The sequence below is a fragment of the Aphelocoma coerulescens genome, chromosome 9 (genome assembly GCF_041296385.1).
Source record: "Aphelocoma coerulescens isolate FSJ_1873_10779 chromosome 9, UR_Acoe_1.0, whole genome shotgun sequence".
NCBI lineage: Eukaryota > Metazoa > Chordata > Aves > Passeriformes > Corvidae > Aphelocoma > Aphelocoma coerulescens.
In genome coordinates, this window is record NC_091023.1 from 21,181,627 (window position 1) to 21,199,533 (window position 17,907).

At 39.6% G+C, this 17,907-nt stretch overlaps 1 protein-coding gene across 16 annotated transcripts in view; it reads right to left on the reverse strand.

Annotated features, from left to right (window-relative positions):
* NAALADL2 (N-acetylated alpha-linked acidic dipeptidase like 2) overlaps positions 1-17,907 on the reverse strand; it is a 432,075-nt gene that overhangs the window by 184,089 nt on the left and 230,079 nt on the right. The window lies entirely within an intron of this gene.

The following is a 17,907-nucleotide window of genomic DNA, read 5'->3' on the forward strand; positions in this document are numbered from 1 at the left end:
ATGAAGGCACTGAAGGACCACCCTCCTCCCCAGTACATGCCAAAGGATTTGAGATGCTGAAACTATTTCCATGATAACTTTAGAGGATGGGCTTGCTGAAGGAACAACTGAAGGCTTTCCCCACTTATGCAGGCAAGCAGTCACATAAGCAAAGCAGGACAGAAATAAAACGAATTATTATTCAAATAAAAAGCACGTTGCAGCACAAAAGCTTATGGAATATTTTCAGAATTCTATGCAGGTTGGTGGTTTGGGTTTTTTTGTGTCTACGAAGCTCTCAGGACTGAGAAAGAAGATTAAGTATCACAGAAGTATTGATTCCAAGCACAGAGATACTGACACTGCCTGAAACTCTTGTCCACAACATTCTCTTCACAAAAAGGCCATTACACTTAACTGCTTTAAGGTCCTCAACAGAACTTCCAAAAATACCCCGGCTGTCTTGCACACATCAAAAATAAATGGTTGAATAATGTATAGTCTTTTTAAGCAAGCAGTAGGTATTTGAGAATCCCACCAGGTGCTTTCCAGGTACCCCTGCAATATCCCAGCCCAGCTGCAGTGTTGCAGGTGGGAAGCTCCTGGCTAAAGGCACTGGCACTACTTCCAGAAGGGTCTGCACTGACCTCAGGGAGAGACCCAGCAAGCTCATCATGGAAGTCAAGCACAAGGACAAGGACTCCCTTCTCCACCCATCTTGTGGTTGGACGCTTGAAAAATGAACATTTACTGCCTAGATAACATCAAGGCCTTAAAAGGGCAGAAAGTGAAGTTATAACACCCATTACACCTAGAAATAGCTCAAAAATTAGATACCATATTCAAATGTCTAATGCTCCTCATCACATTACATGGGCAGAATGATTATTTCAACATGCAAAGGATTTTAAAATATCTTGTATAAAGAAACATGTATTTAAAAAAAAAAAAAGTATTTGTTCAAAGCAGTATGTTGTATCCCAGGCTCCATTGCTCCAGAGAGGCTGTTCACACACAAAGCTCAAAATCTTCACAACAACACTGGCCTTACGTTGGGACTTCAGGGAACCTGTCAGGAGCAATAACTGTCTTGCACATTTAATGTTTTTAAATTATCTAAAATAAGTCTTCAAGCAGTCTACACCACACAGATGACTTAATCCAATCTGCAGTATATTACAAGTTTCCAATTTCATCTCCTGTGACAGCTAATGTAATGACATAAACTTGGGCAGTGAAGACATACAAAAAGTTGTTTGATTAACACAATCATTAACAGAATATCTGCATTTCCCTCAGGTGATAGAAACATTAATACAATGAATAATTAAAGAAACTTATCCCAGGCCAACAGGGTTATTGCACATTGCAACCAGAAGTATTCAGTCACAATAAAAGGAATTAAGCATTAAAAGAGTAAGATACAATAAGCAAATTGCTCCCTTACTAATAGAAGTTACTTTCCACTTCATAATTAAATCAACATGTCTTTGAAACTTTTGTGACAACATAGCCGATTAAGTTACAGAAATGATCATACTCTCTATTTACTCCATAATGTCTTTATAGCATGTTAAAATCAAATTGCAAATTATAAGCACGCATTATTTTACAATATATCAGCACATATTAGACTGCTTCGATAAATCTTACGAACACCATGAGAAAGACTTTTTTCCAGACTTATTACCATTGCTGACTTGTATTTGCCTTCTATGCTGACTGCATGAACTTAAAGTCAGAGGTAATTTAACTCATTATTTTTTCACATACTAACTGTGTAACAAGTACAACATGCAAAACCAGTATTTCCTAAACCCAGCCAAATTCAGAAAAGTGGAAGTTTGGCAGTTCAGCCTGGAAGAATTGCAACACTTCACATGCACTTCATAGCCCTTTTTTACAAATACTCAAATTATTTACTTCCTAAAACTTGCAGGGCTCAGAGACTCACAGCAGTAGGATTTCAGCAGTGGAGAGGAGCAGCCCCTCAGGATGAGAATGTTTCTCAGTTCCCCAAGCAGCTGCATGCTCAGAAGGAATCAATACCAGTGCAATTGCCAACTTCCATATACAGCACTGCCTCTGATAACTTCAGTCCAATTTTTTACTCCCTTGCTCACATTAAAAAGATACTTTATTCAGGTACTTTTTCAGGTTCATCCAATGGGAATAACCACAGAGTTAATGGGCACATCTCAGTGCCTGTAAATCCACAAAATCCACTGAAGTAGAGCCACCACAGACTGAAGATGTGGTCTCAAATCAAAATCAACACTAATAAATATAACAATGACAGTCCGAACACTCATGTGCCTTTATAGCATGCTCTCAGAGATTCCCACAAATTCCTAACCTTTACCTTCTAATACAGATCAGTACTGAACTAATGTACATTAGAAGATAAACCTGTTTCTTGAGCATTCTCCTCCATCTCAAAATGCTCAGTTCCTGAACTCAATAAACCAGATAAAATTGCACTTAAAATCCAGAAAGTACACCCTTGAATAAGGTAAACATTTCCCAGTTTGTTATGATGAAAAGACCACTACTGTTGAAGATTCAAAGTCTTAAACCTAGAAAAGTAATTTTAAATATGTTGAAGATATACCTGTAATAAAGTCAGGGGTTCTGCAGCCTCTGCAGCTTCAAAAGGCCACGATTACAAAAGACAAATTAAAACACACATAAAATATACAAATTTCATTTTCAATTTGGTAACCATGGGGAACACAGACCTGCCATGCCTTAATGGAAAGTCATTTGCTACAACAGCACTTTTTGACACAGCTTGCTGAAGGAGAGAACCAGGTATTGCAAACAAGCCAGCTGGGACACTGAAACACCACTCAACAGATACTGAAAAATTACAATCGGTCACTCTAACAACCAAGAGATGGAATAATTTAACAATATGGCACAATTACTTCTCAGATAATCCTATTAAATTGCTATAAAACCTCATGAAAAAAATCTAGATTTGCAGATGGATTCTACAGATTCAATCTGAAAAATCTACCGGGACAAAAATTCCCTTCAAGTATGTAAAACTTCAAGTTTGGTTGGTTTGGTGGGTTTTTTTTTTCTTTTTGGATTTACCATCTGTACTGCCTTGAGCATGGGGAAATGGCCTACACTCCCTGGCCTACTAAAAAATAATAATAATCTGAATTCCAGTTTTGCAGAGTTAGATGTCTAAGTGCCTTATTCCCATATTTTGACTGCAAATTTCCACTATTTTCTTCCAGTTCACTGAAATTGTTCCTAAAGCAAATACCATAATTTTAGATAAGAACTAACAACAAATGCAATTGTGGAATTTTTACAGGTCGATTTTTCAGCTGAGTAGCTGCTCTCAAATCCTGTGAGTTGCAACAACTGCTCATATTTTGTAAAGATCAAAGTGTTCTCTTGTCTAACACGATGTTCCCAATAGTAGCTGGTAGCAGATAATCATAAAAAAATGCAAGAAATGCATCACGTGGGGTTATTACACTTATAACCTCCCATGCAAATGTCTTTTTTTTTTTTTTCCCCCTCAAACTTTGTCCAGGCTGAGTTTTAAAGATGTTTTCAGGCTGAGTTATAAAGATGGTTTCATATGTTGAGGATCTCAGAGCTTGCTTCAGTCTATTAAGAGCCGAGCTGAGGCACCCGCACACACCAACTGCTCGGCAGATGCACCAGCACTTCCCACATTTGCAGAAAGAGGAGTTATTTGTGTCCATCACACACAGTGTGCACACACAGGAAATGGTCAGGAAATACCACCTGCCCAAGCCACATCTGCTTAAATTTTAATTACATGTTCCTGTTAATTAGGGCACTCCACTGGGCTGGTCTCCAACCTGCCCGGTTGGATTTCCCACGGTCTGAACTGATGGCCACAAATTTGCTGCTCCCAAAATATATAAAGAAATTAATTCAGGTCTAAGAGAGGATAAATATTTATCAGGAGGTGAGAGAAACATGCTCGTGATGCAAACAGTTGCCTGCAGGATCCTGAAGCACCTCAGGCTCTTGAGGTTACATTGCAAGGTCACCAGCACCTGCTGCAGAAAGCTGATCCATCAGATGTTCTCTGTCACATCTACCATCAGTCTTCATATATTCTGGACACTCTGGGTATATTTCTAGCAATAATAATTGTAATAATAATAATAATAATAATAATAACAATAATAATAATAATAATAGTAACCTGCTCATTCTTGGGTAACAACTTACTGCTTTTGCTATCTAAGGGAATATTTACAGAGCTACATATATATATACACATATATATATGTGTATATATATACACCACAAATTTTCCATAGGGCCTACAGTATGTGTTTTAACATGCTTTAACAAAAAGAAGTACAATTCATGCTTTTAACAAAAAGGAGTATGACTTATGGCAGTTTTTACTTCCCACAGAATTAACTCAATTCATGAAATCATAAAAAATACAGAACATCAGGAAACAGAACACTGGCTCTAGATTTGGTTGTGCATTTCTCTAGCAAAAAAACATTTTGGAATTTTATTTCTTTTTTAAACATTATGTGTACTGTGGCTTTCGGGTATTTCCAATAAAAACTGACTTAAGCTCTCTCTTTAGAAAGTCACACTGTGAGAAAACAGAGAAATACTTTTAAACAAAACTTTATAGCATTTTTGCACTGTGTTTAAGTCCACCTGGGTATTAGACTTTCACAGGGGTACCTGGCCATATGTATCTTCTCCTATTGTAGTATAAATTCATGCAGAACTGCTCCAGGGAAAATCTCTCATTTTCCTGAGAAATTCTTTGCCATGGGATTGAAGAACATTCTCAGGTCTCAGCCCCTGCTGGCTCCCAAGCTTAGCTATGTTGTACATTTATGTTTTTTCACTACAGGACTGCCAAGCTTATTGCTCCTACCCATCACATCAGTCAAATGCCTTTTATATTTTTTAAATAAAACTCACAGGGTTAGTTCAAATCTCACTTTCCAACACCATGATGCAAGCCAAACTTGCACTCAAGGCAGATGGTGGAAGGCATTGAAAAATGACCGATTCTCTCACTCCCTGATTCCACAGTTTATTGGAAAACAAACAATTCGTTGTTCCTCTACACTAAACATTGCAAAGTCATGAACTGGCCATAGGCGAGCTTTCCAAAGCATTCTAAGAGATCTGGATGCCAGTTATGTGACATCTAGCCAGCATCCAAATCCTCCAAACACTTCAGAACATCAGAGAGCCAATACGAGATAAGCAAATCACTCAAGGGGGGACAGGTAGGCAGTGACAGAGCCAGTGCAGAGATGGATGAGTATGCCATTTAGCATTTCTCTCTGCTCATTCTGGAAGCACATTAAAAAAACAAACAAAAAATAACAACAACAGAAAAAAAAAAAAACAACACCCCAAAACCAGAGGGTTATCACCATCTATTTTAAGAATAGTCAGTGAACCACAAAACCCTTAATATTGAGAACGACAGCTCTGGTCCCTCAAATGGACTGTTTCAAAGATCCTAAGACTTAATTCCACAGAAAGAGAGAGAAAATGTTTACACTGTCTACTTCAGCTCTAAAGAAGTCACTGCCATGTTCCACTGTTCCCTTTGGTTACAAGAATTACACACTTTCCTTTTAGCAAAGCAAGGACACCTTGCTTCTCCTTAACACAAAACTGCTAATACTTACCACAATCTGGACTGCTCTACTCCTCATAAATTTATTATATTTATCACAGTAAATTGCTTCAACAGATGAACTGCTGGTAAAAAAAGTTCTCTCAAAATATATACACAATGAAGATATGTACACAGAAAACCTCTTTTGTTATTATAATTAAAGGAGCTCTTGTTTGAAAGACAATCTCTCAAAATGATGCTGTTTTCTCTCACATAATATACCCACAACTACAGTTTTCTTATTAACTTTCATAGTTCCTAAATTTCAGTCACAAGAGACAGGTTTTCCTCTATGGCATAAAGGATTGTGTGCATGCATAACATCCCAAACTGTATCTTTGCACGATCCCATCTAAAGCATTTTAAATAACCTGGATGACTTAACCTAAACCTTTATTTTGGACATACAAGGATATCTTAGCCTCTAGCTTAAACACAGAAAAGGGAATATAATTTTATTCAAAGCTTATAGATCTATTTACAGAAGGGTTTTACTCTATTTTCTCCTAATGCAAGAGAAGCAGCAGCTCCAAACAGCTGTGCCCTGCATTTTCCAGCAGGTTACGATGCCGAGGGCAATGTCGAGCCACAGCAGAAGGAGGACGGGGAAAAGACAATCCCTCACCTTGAAACTGTTTGCATATAACCCTGCATTCACTGCCAGAGCACTGACCCAGCAAAACTTCACAATGATATAATCTTCTTTTCTTCCCAGACCACGGGGAATATGTCAGTGTCTCAATAAAATGTGACCAGCTGCATAATCAAGTCCAAGTGGTTCCTTTTACTGTCGGAGACAATTAGGTTTACTTCCAGCAAGAGACCATTTCTGTGTGGATGTGAATAGCAGTGGATGGTTCTTTTTCTATACAGAAAACCTATTGATCAAAAAAAACCCCCTTGAAACCTTGCTTTTCATACAGGAAATCTGCTGATCAAAAAAAAAAAAAAAATCTCAATATGCTCAACTGGCAGTATTTTATTCCTTTCAATTGCCAATCATTAGATTACACTGTGAACTCTAAAGTAAATACACTGAATGTGTCATTCTGATGACACTAGACATCTTTATTGGAACTGTATGATTTAACTTTTAAATAATACCCCAGTTCTAAAAGGACAGTGAGGAATTAAGAGCATTTGGCATGCTAACCCAAAATAAAAAAGAAACCCAAAAAAAAAAAACCAAAACAAAACAAAAAAAAACCCCACACAAACCTAAACCAAAACCACAACAACTTAGCAATGCTTAGAAAAGCTACCTATTATTTAAAGATTGACAATTACTTTGGATTAGATAGATCCCCAAATAAATGTTTGGTTTTTAGAATTTAAAAAGAATGTAAAAAACTTTAATTTCTTTCATGAATTTCAGGAAGTTAACCTCATATACAGAAAAACCTAAGACAGCCACAAGATGATGCCATGTAACCTTCCTGTTACCAGCCTCGTTTTCTTATCAGCATATGTTAATTTACCAGTGCAAGTCCAACAGAATTGCAGAGATTCCTAGCTGATATGTCAGCTTGGATATTTTACAAAAATATTTAAAAGTTCAGTAGAGTGTATTGCTTAAAATGAAAACTGCAGATTAAAAGAGAAAGAAGAAAAAAGAGAAAGGATAAAATACCATCTCCACATGCTTATTTAAGAAAAGTGTTATCACAAATGCCATATCACATGGCTTAGTTCTGATAATCTCCATCTCACCAGCTGAACTGCATTTCAGATGCATTTGTTTTTATCTGAGAACACCGACAGCTTCCAAGTGACCCTTCAGTTCTAAAATACAACTGAGGAAATCAGCACTGATAACCAAAACACTGTCCTGAAGTTATTTACACGGTACTGCAAATCCAACTGCTTGTGGATAAACTAAAAGCTCTCTCCAAAGGAGCAAGCATAAAATCTTGTAAAGACAGGCTTGGGAAGAGGCCACAGGAGATCATTCGGTTCGAGGCAGGCTCAGCTCACCCCACTGCCACTCCAGGCATTTGTTTTGCTGCCCTTTTCCAAAGATATAAACCACTTGTCCATCCTAAATAATCACCCTGCTGTATTTAGACACACTGCAAACCTTTCTCCTTTCCTCCATCCATGCTGAGAACAGACAAATCTTTTTCTCTCTGCAAATTTTTTTTTACATACTTAAGGATTGCTCCTATGTCCTTCCCACAACTTACCTTGTTTGAAAATCAAATGTCCTCAGTCTTTTTATCCATTTCCTACAACCTACTGCTCCTGAAATCTCCAATTGCCCTCCCTCACCTCTTCTGGCCCTTTTCCAGCCTGTCCCCAGTCCTCCTGAAGCAGAAGTCCAACAAAAGGCCACTCTGAATATGCCACTTGCACTGAAAATGAAGGATTAGTACCCAATTATCATTTGCCTCCATAAAATTCAACTATTATCCCTCTGCTGTCCTTTATTTTGATTTCAACTCTGTACCTCTCCAGTAAGTTCATCGACTCCTTCAGCTCTGCTGACCTCAGAGGGGCCTCACCAGTTCATCACTCATTTGCTTCAAGAAGGAATGGTCCTGAATACATCTTTACGAACTGTATAAAACAGATTTTCAAAGTGCTGAGAATCCACTGTTAAAAATGCATTCACCTGCCCCCCCCAAAAACCAAAAAGTTCCCAAAAAGATGACTAAGCTTAAGTGCAAGACTTCCAGAATTGTTCTTTCTGCCCCACACCAGATTTCACTGTACGGATACTAGAAGGATAAACTTTTTAAAGTAGGCAAAATTCAAAGTGTTTGCTTGCTCAGTTCTAAGCCTCTACTGATGTCAAGTCTGGGGCTGATCTGAGATTTTGCTTCCAAACTCACCACTCCATTTGCAATGAGAATCCCTTAAGCTGGCTCTCAGTACAGCAAATCTCTGGAAACCACCCGCACAGTCTGCTTCAAGTCCACACAAAAAGGTCCTTTCTGTCCCTTCTGAGGCTGATATACTCACTTCACCTCTTCCCAGCAGTCTCAGTAAAGTCCACACATCCCTGAGGATCACATTTATAGCACTTGGGTGTACATGGCAAAATGTAGGTGTCACAGTGCAGAGATTTCTCGAAAAGTGACAGGAAAGGGACCTGACCTGCTCCATCTCCACCTTTTCCTTTGACACATTTTGTATGCAACATTCCCTGTTGTCACTGGCATGCCCAAGAGTACCTCACTCCCCCCAAAACCATCTATTTATCTGTATTTCCCTGCCTGTTCCAGACTTCTCTCAGACTTCTGGCCCTTCTCTAGCTGAAAATAAAATAAACCCCACAAAGTGTCCCCAGATCACTGGGTGCTGGTTTCAGGGAGTAAAACTTACACTGTCTAACTCATTTTCAGCCTAACAGTCTAACAAAAAATTTCAAAGCCCAGTTTTAGGCAAACAGAGCAAAATTAAAGAGCAAGACAACAGCAATACACAGATGTTCAGGAACTGGAATCAAAGCTGAAAAATGTCCCCTACTATTCAGCACAATTTGATGTGCAATCACCTGAACTGCTCACTGCCAAGACAAATGGATGTTGTAGTGCAGTGATGGTTCAACCCAAAGGCCAGACTGGGGTGGCTGTTGCTAGACAGTAAAAGTGCTCAAGTCCAAAGCTGCAATATCAGTTAAATCTTTGGGGAAAAATAAAAAATTAAAAGTAGGGTCATTATATATATCAATACAAAACTTCTGTACATTTTTTTGTCTCTCTTTCTGCAAATATATTACAAGCCCGAGTTTGCTGTCAATGTGATGTGTTAAGGAAGCCACAGACAGACATGAGGACACAAAACAGGACTCAGAAATTCATCAGTGGAGCAGGTTTTCACTGGATACACACACAGAGAATACAGTCATCTCCACTGCAGAACTAAATATTGTCGTGGCCATGCTGCACTGCTTCTTACATCTCCTATGAAGACAGTCATCTATTAAACTATCAAGTAGCTGGAGGAACTGTGGGAGGCAGATGGTCTATTTGTTATTAGCATGACATGACTACTCATATTCTTGGTAATAAACTACCCACATGGATTATGCAGACACAACGTTTCACCTCCAAGTTTCTTAAAAATCTGTGACATTAACACATATGACACATTCACTGACATATAAAAAGGATAAATATCACAATGGAAAAACCAGTAAGGGGTTCGAAGTCTAAATATAATCAATCAAGCTGAGCCTTACAGAGCAGCTTCAGATTTTTTTAAGCAGGGCACAAAGAAAATGTCAAACCACAACTTTTGCAGTGTATGTACAGTCAAACCTGTATGAACAGAAAAAAAAACCCCAAAATTGAAAAATTGTAACTATACCTGAAGCAATAGGAACTACAACAGAGGTATCTGTGTTTTGGGAAAGCTGAAAATAAATTGAATTTTTGTGTTTTATTGGAAACCTTCAGAAAACAAATTTACCTTATTTAGAAAATGCAGGAAGCCAGTGGCTGTTTCACTGCAGCCTAATGGATAGCATCCCTTCTTCAACTTCTACCTCCATTCACCCCCAAAGTGGTTCAGATTTACGGCCCATATTGCTGCCTATTCACTGGCACTTTCACTGCAGGCAGAATTCTGCTTTTCTTTCTCCACAGCTTCTGCTGGCTGCAAACTGCTGGCTCCCACAAGCAGTGTCCATAACTTCACTGCCACGGGGTAGTGACAGCTCACCCCTGTCCCAACTGCAAGCTCTCCCCCAGTGAAAATTAAAACCATACTCAAGTAAGCTCCTTTTAAACCAAAATATGTATGCCTAAATTTAGATCAACTCCTTCAGTTCCTTCCAGAGCAGACACAAGGACAACCAGGACAGCCCTCACTTCTGAATTTTGGTCAGGTGCTTCAGCAAGTTACTTTGCATTAAAACTTCAGTCTACAAGCAACAGTTACTATGAGACCTGAGCAACTTGGGGCATGTTAGAAGGCAAAAAGGAGGAGAAGTACATCACTGTGAGTCTTGCTACTGAAGAAAATACAATCTGGAAGTGCATGCAATACTGAGTGAAACAAACTGGATTGTATTAAATCTGATCTCCAGTTAAAACAAGTATCACATGTGGTTAAGCCTTAGAAACTTTTTTCTTTAAAAAAATCACTGTAACAGAGAACACAAGGGAAGACGCTAAGCATATTTTCAGTGAAGTTAATAGTTTTGTCAACAAAATCCAATATTAGCTGTGATATTTATGTAAGCAGTATCTTCCAGAGTGCCGACAGGATTTAGGAAAATGAAAAGACTTAAGCTTCTCTTTGGAATTGCACGTGGGATCATCTTTTCTATAGACTGAAACAGCAAATTTCCTTAGCAATCGGTGGAAATGCTGTATCAGTGTAGAGTCTGTGTGTACACAGAGGGAGCACAAAAAGGCTCCAGTCACCCAAATATGTGCCAGTCACTGTGAATTAGCATAAACTTTGCTGCTGTATCTTTCTCAGTGAACTCTACTCTGTCAGGACTGTCAAACCCTGCCTGTACCTTCTGCTCTTTCTGAGGTTTTGTGATTTGCTTTGGGATGTGGGCATAAAGGAGGGCCACGTCATGTCACAACCCTTTTTGAACATTCTTGGGAGCTTTTCTACCATTTCTCCTCACCATCCCCCCCTTCCCACTGCAAACTGTCCTTTGGCTACCCCAGTCTTTGATGGCTTCACATCTGCTCTCCTGCATTACCACACTTCACTCCTGAAACGTCTCTTGTCAGCTCCAGCCCACTATTCCCCTATAACATATTACTCTGTGTGCTAAGCTGACAGGATCAGCAAACAAATAATATAATGCATTTGAGCCTTGGGACTGAATAAATGACTGATGAGGCAAATACACCTTGAGTGGAGAAAGAAAGAAAGAATTCAACTTGACAGGGGAGCAGGACCACATCTGCCTCCCCCAGCCTTTCATCCTACATATCACAAGAGAAACACTCCAGAAGCACTGGCTTACAAAAATAATTTACTCACAATATCCAGATGGTGAGTGGGGAGAGGAGTAGCCTAGCTGCTGGAAGTGTTTTCCCACCTTGCATTCAGATTTTGAACTTTTAGATAAAAGTGATGTCACTTGAGGTGACTTGGCAGTCTGTGCCCACAGGTTTGCTCTCTAGGCTAGCAAGAGGTACAAATTTGTATAAAATTGGGTAAAATCTTTTTCTACCTCCATAATTAGATCCTAAATTTTATTTAACAATATCACTCATAGTCTTCATGACTAATACAGCATCTTTCTTTTGGAGGAACAAAAAACAGCTTATTTAAGGTTTAGATTATTTGGGGTTGTTTGTTTTTCTGGTGGGGGGGAAGTCATTGGAAGATTTTACATAATTCTGTTACGCAAGGCAGATATGAACATTTAGAGAGTTGAGAGATGGAAAATAAGAATAATCTTGCTCTGCATCATCTTCTCTTCACCTTGGCCACTAACATTACGAAATGTGATTTAATGACACATTTATATGAAGACAACAACAGCTTTATGGCTTACTATATGCTACATTGCTAGGGTGTATTTCTTAAATCATCAACAAAATTACCCTCTCTAGCTATGCATTTAGTCTACCTCTCAGCAACTGGAAAGACTGAATTAATCAAATTAGCCACAGCCAATATTTCTTTTTATTTTTTTTTAACGCACGATTAACATTAGACTCTCAGATCCATATTTAGACATACAAATAAATAAAATTTTGTATTAGAAATTATGAGCACTGAAAATTAGGTCACTTACGTAGGAGTTTTATTAAACACTTAAGTATAGTTAAGAGTATTTCCTACTCGTTTAGAACATTTTCCCATGGAACACTGTCAAGTCCACAGAACTGGGTATTTCTAAGGACAAGACAGTACCCAAATGGTTCATCCTTTTCTACCCACTCAGGTTGCAGCCCTAAGTCTCAAGAGCCCAAGTGCTCTGCCTTCCAGTATCTGCTGCCTTATCAGTACCGAAAACCCACCCAATAAACCCACCCACCTCCAGCTTCCCCTAAAGGGATTCTTGTTCCAAGCCCTTCCCTACCCTTCTGCCTCCATCTGAAAATTCCTGTTTGTTCAGCTGTGCTGATGCAACAATATACCCACCACAACCAGAACAGTCTAGGGGGATTATTTACACAATTTAAACACTATATATTTGTTAATCAAGCTAATCCACTAGATAGAAAAATATTTTTGTGCAGCAAGTCCACTCCCTAAGACTAATTAATTTTTTTTTAACAAGCCACCATCCAACACAAGTTCTGGTCCAGCATTTTTCAGGCACCCACAGTAGGCATTAGCTATTCTGTTTCCTAAAATGAAACCAGCACATCAAAACCTTCTAGCTGAATGGGCCTGACCTTTGTAAAGCACTGCTATTAATAAGATAAAATAAACTGCAGGACTGCAGCAACCAGGTTAAAAACTCAGTAAATAGCCAGGAGATGACATGAAATGAGACCAAGCGGTCTGTGCGTAATGAAGTAGACAATATCCCAAAATTGAATCAGCCTCCAATAGCCAACATCTGCTTTTAAAATACAGAGATACATCTGCATTGGCAAATGAAAAGGCAGAATTTAAAGGCAGTCAAAGGCACACCATTTCTATCCATTCGTATTCCAGAACAATGATGCTTGAAATAATGGTTGTTAATATACAGGTTTGAACATGCTGCCCAGTTAAGGACAAACCCTGAACCACATTGACTGCAAAAGGAAAATACCTACTCTCCCTCCCTGTAGTTGTGCAGGTCTCTTACATGAACATATAATTGTAAAAGCTAATTTTCACAATTGCATTTTCTTAGTTCAGAAGCCAGAGAGCTATGTAGAATACATATAAACCCACAGGAATAACTGCTAATCCCTGCACACGTGTGTGCTTGTGCTGGGACTGGAAGGAGCCTGACACTTGATTCATCTGCTGCTGCTATTTTCCAGTTTAAGGCAGATTGCAGAACACCAGAAGATTTCAATGCAACTCTTGATGACAGCAAGATGTTTGGAACACAACCTGCTTTCTCTGCCCCTGAACACTTGTAGCTGAAGCTCCACTTGTCTCCTGCCAGCTGCAGCACAAACCCCAGGAGACTCAGCTACCCCAGGCTGCTCCAGACTTGTTCACCACAGCCTGGCAGAGGGACCCACAACAGCTTTTCAGCTGCTGTTAGATGATTACAGAGGAATTTTCAATAAAAATAAAACAAAATTTTTTAAAAATCCAGTATCTAACAAGGTCAAAAACTTAATGTAAGCTCCTAACGTGACAAAATTATAGGATCACCTCACATACATGGAACTCTGTCTCCCTGGGTTAATTACACAGCAAAGCTGTGCCCCCGCACGGAAGCCCCCAAAGTTATGGTACCACACAAAGGGTAGAGTTTAAATTAATCAAAGCCAATTTATGTGCTTTCTTCACACTTATCAGTTCCATAACGTGACAGAGACATCCACAGTACAAAACCCCGTCAAATGCTTACAGAAATTACAGCATTACTGTCATATGCAGTACTCACAGGAAGCGATCAATTCAAAGAGACACTAGTTCCTACCAAAAATATATTTATGAACCATTAACGTACAAAATTCTTTTAAGCAACCTAACCAGTATTTTGCCCACACTCCAAAAGCAGGTGGACCACTGATGTACAAAGTATTTTCTTCTAAGTAGCCTCCCTCAGCTGACAACTACTGAATCTTTATACATCTTCCTTACATAACTGAAAACATAAAATAATACACCCAAAACCATAGAAGCCACTTATGTAAAAGGCTTTAAAGAGCCTGAAATAGACAGATAGGTGAACTTAATCTGATTACCCACATCCAATCAAGGATTTCATATTCTAACAGGTTGGATTATCAGATAATTCCTGCCAAGTGTATCATTAGAAACATTAATAAAATGAAAGGTTGCAGTTGTCAGCTGATGAGTGCATTGTAAATGTGGCATCACACATACAATCACAAGGAGACAATATGTAATGACTTATTTTTGAGAGTGGGAGACTATCAATATCACAAGAATTTTAACACTGATTTTTTCTATCTCCTAATCCAGGCAAACTCAGGAAGAAGTGGTAACTGAAACATTCAGGGGTTTTGTGATCCTTGACTGTATTGATGCTTTTACTCCTCACAACACCTAGCACAGGTGTGGCACATTCCCCAAAAAAGGTCCAGTCAGTGCTTCAAACATATAAAATACAGCTTAAAGCAATTTCAGAAACAGAAGCTGGAGAAGAGGAGCAAAAGCACAAGGCACAACACGCTGCCAAGATCCCTTTGTGTATTACCAACTCTCATTTTAGGCATATCCGTGTAATGTGACCAACTATCAGCAAGATTTTTATAGGAAACTTCTCAGACAAGCAAACAGTACTTGAAATGTCACGCGTGGCTCACGGTGGAGCCTTTTCCCCCAGCTTTATTCCCAAATTCCTATAGAAGTGCCTACAGCAACAAGTAAGTTTCCAGCCATACAAATCTGTTTTGCATTTAATCTCAAGTCTCAGCTTCTGGAATACTGTGACGATGTCAGATTTTCAGCTTTTATTAAAAAATATTTTAGCTGTTAGGATTACAAAGGAGAACATAACAGAAATGAACCGAGAACACTCAGCAGTCAGAAAACAAATTAGAAAGTATTCCTACTTAGATATAATTACTTTCATTGCTTGAGCAAGTAACAATAGAAAGCAGATGAATCACTTTGCCTTGTGGCATTGACAACACTGCTTTGTGCAATATTAAAAACAAAAATTAAGGCAGTGAGACAGTTGCACAGAGGGATGTGGTCTCGTGTGTCTTTGGTTGGATGTTTCCCTGCACTGCCAGTGATGAGCAGCTGCAGGGTCCCATCAGCAATGTCTCTCACTGCCAGCCAGCTCTGCTGCCTTTGTCCCCTTTCCTGGTGGCAGCTCAGAGGATTCAGCAGGCACAGAGCCACTAGGACACATTCAAAACTCCCAGGGCTTTGGATGCTGCCAGGAATGGCTGCACCTCTCTGGTCTATGTGAGCACAGTGAAAATAAATAAAAGCAGTATTGGGAATAATATTTTATTCCCTTACACCCCATGCTTGCTGGACAGCTGCTGCATGCCACACCACAGGAGCTGTGTTTCTGTAAAGAGAGGAGAAAACCAAAGGGGTCTGGAGCCCTGCAAACCCTGAGCCAAACCCTGCTTTGATTTACAATGAGGAGAGGAAAAGGATATAATGGGAGATGTATAAACCCCTCTCACTTGCTACAATATAAAGAAAACTATTCTAAACAACAAGCCTATTCTGGAAAACCCCTAGGCTAACAATTTAATTTCTGACTGCAGGGATATTACCTTGTTAAATCAACAGTCAGTGAAAGGCTTTTATTCCTCCTTGTAAATGCATTCTCAGCCCTTCCCTTTCCCACTGTTCTCCTGCCACCAGATGGAGGGCACATCATGTGGCACTCGCAGGGGAACAAGCAGGGAAAGCCACAACCCTTCCTGTGGCTCTCGACTCATTCCAAACAAATAAATACAGTTTAAAGTTAGTGTCTGCACTGAGACTGGAGGGAGTATTTGGGCCAGCAGCACGAGGCCACAGCCAGCGGTCCCTCGCACGCCGTTCCTGGTGGAAAAGCCATACAGCAATGGTTTTATGAGGAATAAAGTCATTCATTTGAAACTGTGCTGAGGATATAACAATAATTTATGTAGTTACCAGTTACAGTCTTTAGATTAGGAGATGATAGCCAGCCAATGCAAGATTTATTCTTTCAAGAGGCATTTCTTCCTTGAAACAGAGAGTGCATAGCTTTGTTGTAAGCATTGTATACATTGTGAATAAATTTACTGCAGAAAAAGTGAAAACAGTTTAACTCTTCAACCATCTGCTATAGCGTGACCCTGCTAATTTAAGACACAGTAAAGCAATTTTGATGAAAGCAGAGATTATAACAACTTCAGTGATAACTCAGAATCAGCTGAAAACAGGAGTGAGAAAACTTCTATTTATGTCTGGAAAACTCCCATCTATCCCTCATTCACCCGGTCTCCGGAACTGAATACAATTTTTTCTTCTCCTGTTGCTTCTGACAGATTAAGCAATTCCAGAGTTGCCCATAATTAATTTTGGCATGAAGGTAACTACCCTTGCACAGTCTGGAAGACGAATGAAGTGTCAGAGAAAGGCACCCCAGAGTAATTTGTTTCTTGCCTTATCTATAAGAAACAGGTGTAATTTTTTACCAGGTGTGATAGGACAGCACTAGACAGTGACTCATCACTACCCACCAAATGTAAACATACAAGAAATACTTTGAGCACTAAGAGTAGGGAGGGAAATATAGAAATCAATTAGTAAAACAAAACAATCTGACCCTCTGCCCAAAACCCCAAACACGCCTTCAGTGAGCATCTCACATCCAAGCCACTATGGAGGTTGAGGATCTGCAAGGAAGCAGCCAAGGAAATCCTGTTGATTGGAGATCCTGGTGCCTGGGGTGCATGTGTCACATATATCACTGTCCCTACAGCTCAAACTATCCACCCAGCTTCAGGGCTGGACAGTCTGAAGCAAGTCAGGGACAGATCAGGACATGACACCAACAATTGTTTGGTTTCCCTGACCATCATCATACATTGGTGCCTGCTAAGGATATGAACAGCTTCTCCTGTGGCATCTCTTCCCTTTGGAAGGGCAGGGACCCTACACTCAAGATAAAGCAGCAATAGGGGTGACCCAAATGCCCACCCCCTTGCCTCCCTTTCCCAGAGAGGAGGGTGCCAGCAGAACAAAAAGCCACCAACAGGGACAAGGCCACACAGGTGCAGACTGGGCTCCTGGGATGCCACTATGGGATTACCAAGGAGAGACGTTGCTGTGTGAGGTGGGATGTTATTTATTAGCACCAGAAGTACAAACCTGTCATCCCCAAGCTTTCCTTTCTTGTTTACCTCACCTCTCCCCTATCATCTTAAATCCTGCTATTCTCTCTCTCTTTTCTCAAGATTACTTTTGGTTGTCTTATCAGCCTCCTCCAGACTGATAGTTTCAAAAGCAGATATATCCTCGACGCGTGTCTGACAGCCTCACTTCTTATGACACCTGTGCTGACAGCACATCGCCACCAGAGATACACACAACTGCAGCTGAACAAGCCCAAGGACTCTGCAATCAGGAAAACCAAAACTTTTCTTCCTTTTATATGAGGATTTCCATTGTGACCTTTCCACTAAATACAAATTATGAGTACAGTGAATTTTACACAGTCAGAGTGTGTTAGTGAGTCAGTACAGATCCCAAAGGTG